Genomic DNA, 5,267 nt, shown 5'->3' on the forward strand with positions numbered 1-5,267 from the left:
CCCAGATGCCTCTTGCCGACGTAAAAAGAAAGGAAACCTTGCGGCCCTAGGCAGCAGCACAGGTGCCTCTTGGCCCACTACCGGCACCTCAATGTCCTCCTCTACCATAGGCCCTTCATCAGCATTAGAAGAAGATTCATCATCCGATGATGATGATTCCATGCGAAGAGAAAACTCACTGCCTGAATCTTCTGCCCCTAACTGGGAGTCCGAATCGGACTCAGACTCTGACCATGGTCAGAGGAAGACTCAAAAAGCAAACCAAGAACCTGCTGAGCAGTAATCCTGCGACTAGCCATTAGCCTTACAAAGCAAGAAGACTGCACACACAAGTGAACAACAACCTACACTGTGCAAAGTAAGAAGTAAACAAGGTAAGGCTTTCACAAAAAGATAAATACAATCCAAAACAATTTCACTCTTAGCAAATATAGCTACACTCACCAGCACCTACTCTGTTGAGACACAGCAAAAAGAAATGATATCCCACTAGAAAGAAAAAAAAAATGACAGATTAGAAAACAAAGTGCACATCAAACACTAATGCCGGGAAAAAAAAAACACAGAGCCACACAAACTGCTAGAAGTACAACCTTTTTCAAAAAGACAAACATCAAGGGAAAGTAGTACAAAATACATTCACTTACCAAGCACAAGCAACTACACAAGCTGCAAACAGACACGCAACTTACAACAATCCAATCTGCAAAAGCCTGGAACAAGACAAAAATAGAGAAGAAAAAAAATTACTACCACATTTCACAAACAATATAACAATTAAAACAACAACACACACATTTGCACCCCAAATTTAAATTAGGCCAGATGAGCCATCAAATAGGGCTTAGACCGATTGAGATTAGATGAGGTTTAACATGAAGACACTGGATAACTTTTTGATTTTTTTTTACTGCCTGACCCCTTTGGTGCCAGTCAGTCTTTTGCTCCTACCAGTACCCCCATCACACAGGGGCAGTAAGGACATTCATACACCTTTTGTAGGTGTGACACATACAAAACATTCACACCGCCAGCGCCATTCAACGGCCCATCACTTTCACACGCCCACATATCTGACACAGCAACTACAGAAAATGATGGACTGCGTAGAGTGTCACTCAACTAGCAGTGTGTGTAGTGACCAACAGAAAGTAACTACTCACACACCGCCAGCAGAGTGCCAGTCCACCCACACCACCATCCAAGCACCAGACCATTGTCACCGCCAGCCAAACACCACTCAGCGCACACCGACAGCCAAGTACCACTCCACGCACACCATCCAGCCAAGCGCCACTCCACACACCGCCAGCCAAGTACCACTCCGTGCACACCACCAGCCAAGCGCCACTCCACGCACACCGCCAGCAAAGCACCACTCCGTGCACAGACAGCAAAGTAGCACTCCACGCACACCACCAGCCAAGCGCTACTCCACAAGCACCACCAGCCAAGCACCACTCCGTGCACAGCCAGCCAAGTACCACTCCACACACACCACCAGCCAAGCGCCACTCCACACACACCGCCAGCCAAGCACCACTCTGTACATAGATAGCCAAGTACCCCTCCACACACACCGCCAGCCAAACAACACTCAGCGCACACCGACAGCCAAGTACCACTCCACACACACCGCCAGCCAAGCACCACTCCACGCACACCGCAAGCCAAGCGCCACTCACCGCCAGCCAAGCACCGCTCCACGCACACAATCCAGCCAAGTACCACTCCCCACACACCGCCAGCCAAACACCACTCCACACACACCACCAGCCAAACACCACTCCACACACACCACCAGCCAAACACCACTCCGTGCACAGACAACCAAGTAGCACTCCACGCACACCACCAGCCAAGCGCCACTCCACTCACACCGCCAGCCAAACACCACTCCGTGCACAGACAACCAAGTACCACTCCACGCACACCACCAGCCAAGCGCCACTCCACACACACCGCCAGCCAAGCAGCACTCCGTGCACAGACAACAAAGTAGCACTCCACGCACACCACCAGCCAAGCGCCACTCCACACATACCGCCAGCCAAGCACTACTCCTTGCCCAAGGGGTCGCACCCTAAAAACTAAATATTCTCTGGTGCTAGTGGGCATTTTCTGCCCCCCCCCCCTCTGGGGGCAAAACGGCAAAAAAAAGGGCCGATTTGCCCCCAGGGTGGACAGAAAAACAAAAACACAATCATGGCGACCTGGAAGCGACCCTTACCCAAGGGGTCGCTTCCCAAAACAAACACATTGCCCCAACACAAATCCCTGGTGCTAGTGGGTAATTTCAGCCCCCCCTGGGGGCAAAACGGCTGAAAAACGGGCCGATTTGCCCCCAGGGGGGGCAGAAAAACGAAAAGTTAATTTGAGGCCACCTGGAAGCGACCCTTGCCCAAGGGGTTGCTTCCTAAAAGCTAAAAACAAAATCCCTGGTGCTAGTGGGCATTTTCTGTCCCCCCTGGGGGCAAAACGGCAAAAAAAACGGGCCCGGGGGGACAGAAAAACGTAAACAAAAAAGATGGCCGCCATCTTGGCTATAAAAAAGAACCCTGGTGCTAGTGGTGAATTTCTGCCCCAAAACGGCCGAAAAAACGGGCCGATTTCCCCCCAGGGGGGGCAGAAAAACGAAAACATAATGGTTGCCCGTCTGGAAGCGACCCGTGCCCAAGGGGTCGCTTCCTAAAACTAAAATTACATCCCTGGTGTCTAGTGGGGGCATTTCCGCCGCACGATCGCGACGCTGTGCGCGATCGTGAGGCAGAAATGCCCTGCAAAGAGACATCAGGGGAGAGGAAAATCTCTTTCCTCTCCCCTGATGCCTCTTCGCTGCCCCCAAACCCCCGCCAGCCTCGAGAAACCTACCTGGTTCCAGCGCGGTCAGGAAGCAAATGGCTTCCCGAGCGCTGGGAATCCCTGATGATGTCAGCGCGCGCTGTGCGCGCTGACGTCATCAGGGATTACCATGGGAGGGGGCGGGGCGGCAGCGGAAGCTCTTCCGCTGCCGCCCCCAGCGAAAAAACAAAGATCAGAGACCCTCGGGGGGAGCGCCAGCGCTTCCCCCGAGGGTGGGGCTGATGACGAGGTGGCCTTGTCATCAGCGCAGGACAGGTAAGCGCGATGACGAGCCCAGCTCGTCATTAGCCCCGAAGGGGTTAAATAGCGATGTAGAATCAGTCACTCAGCTAAGGCACTGCCTCAATTGTTAATACTATACAATTTATGAATTGCAAGAGAGAGGCGTAGAGCAGGAGAGCATAGAGTGAATGGAGAGATGTAGCGTAGACTGGAGTAGAGTAGATTGGTGTAAAGAGTAGAGTGATGTGGAGTGGCATAGAGTGGAGTGGTGTAGAATAGAGTTGTATAGAGTGGCATGGAGTGGCATAGAGTAGAGTGGCAATAATTTAAGTGGCATAGAGTGAAATAACGTAAAGTGAAATGGCATGGATTGGAATGGCGTAGAATAGAGTGGAGTGGGGGAGAGTGGAGAAGCGTAGAATAGGGTGGAGTGGAGTGGAGTGGCGTGGAGTGGCCTAGAGTGGCCGGGAGTGGAGTAGAGTGAGGTAGAGTGAAGTAGCGTAAAGACAAGTAGCATAGAGGAGAGTGGCTTTGAGTGGCATTGTGTGAAGTGGTGTGGCATGACATAGAGGAGAGTGGCAGGAGTGGATCAGCATAGAGTGGAGTGGCATAAAGTAGAGTGGCATAGTGTAGAGTGGAGGGGCATAGAGTAGAGTAACTTGGTGTGGCAAAGAGTGGAGGGGCGAGGCATTTAGTGGTGTTGAGTGGAGAGGCATAGAGTGGAGTGGAGGCAAGTGGAGTGGCAAAGAGTAGCGGGAGTAGAGTGGTGTGGAATGGCATAGAGTGGAGTAGTGTAGAGTAGAGTGGCATATAGTAGTCCAGTTGTAGGTTTAAGTAACTTAAACAAGGAACCAAACTTAAAATCAATGCAAAGGTATGAGACATAAAGGGGATGAATGACTGAAAGGTAATGAAAGTATGCGTGTGGCAGCAAGCATCAGGAAAGTGTAAATGTATTGTTTGTGTGACATTCATACATTATAACGGCTTAATCCAATCAGCATAGAATGAAATTGTACAATGCAAGTCTAGGCATGTGAGTGATTTTATTTTTTCATCTCAAATGATGCATGTACTGTGTTTTTTGCATTGTTGTGTTGGTCTTAGCTTTTGTATTGTCTTACAGCTTTTCTTTAATTGCATACACTTCCAGGTACTTTTACCTCCTACTTTTGACTGGAGGTATTGTAAGGTGGGACCTTCCACTGGTTTTCAATGATCTCTAATACTTGTAATTCGGATTTATTTACCACATAATTTCTTTTTACACAGGGAAATATCACATGCGGGGAATAACACATATAATTACACATGGACCACAGACATGGGGTATTTAGCTCAGGTGATAAATATTGCATTTGGTTATTAACTCGTGATCAGACAAGTCGGTACATTCATTCCTGCGCTATTTATCCTGGCATGCTGTAAATAGCAGTACGCCTAACTCATAAACTGGGCCACATCTTGTCAAGGGTCTTCAGGTCACAGTTTATTCCCAGTTGACTCTTTCAATAGCCTCAGTTGTTTCTTCCTGTGCCTTTCACCTTAAGCTTTTACATACAATTTTCCCCTGTTATCCTTTGACTGCAACCATTTGGCAGTCAGAGCTTTGATTGGATGATACCAGTGCTTTATATCTGGAAATACCAAAACACCTCTTGCAAAAGCTATTGGTACTGCAGCCCTTTTGATTTTTGGAAGCCCAGATAGCACTCGTTCCAAACATTGCTCCAGAAATTGCATCGGCTCCCTGTCTTATAATGTATTTCGTTTTTATGCTGCATTATCTAAGGTATTATGCCATAACTTCTCAGGTTTCATCATCATTATGTTGCAAAGATATATTCATGCATCAACCTTGAGATCCTCCACAACCAAATATTAAAAAACAAAGATCGGGCGGACACTTTTCTTCTTATGCTCACAGAGGATCTGGAATTCTCTTCCTGATGATCTGAGATCAGAACTCCCCCTTGCCTCATTTTGCACAGACCTCAAAACTTGTATATTTCGCTACGATTTTGAAGTTAAAGCATAGCAATCACTTCAGTATGAGCTTTCCCATATTCTTTGGTACAGTCACACACCTAGGGTGTTCGTGCGCGTAATAAATTACAATTAATATTACATAACATGTTCAGCACAATGCTGGGATGCACATAGAGTGAAAATTAGCATATGTG

Source organism: Lissotriton helveticus, chromosome 5_1, assembly GCF_964261635.1.
Source record: "Lissotriton helveticus chromosome 5_1, aLisHel1.1, whole genome shotgun sequence".
Lineage (NCBI taxonomy): Eukaryota > Metazoa > Chordata > Amphibia > Caudata > Salamandridae > Lissotriton > Lissotriton helveticus.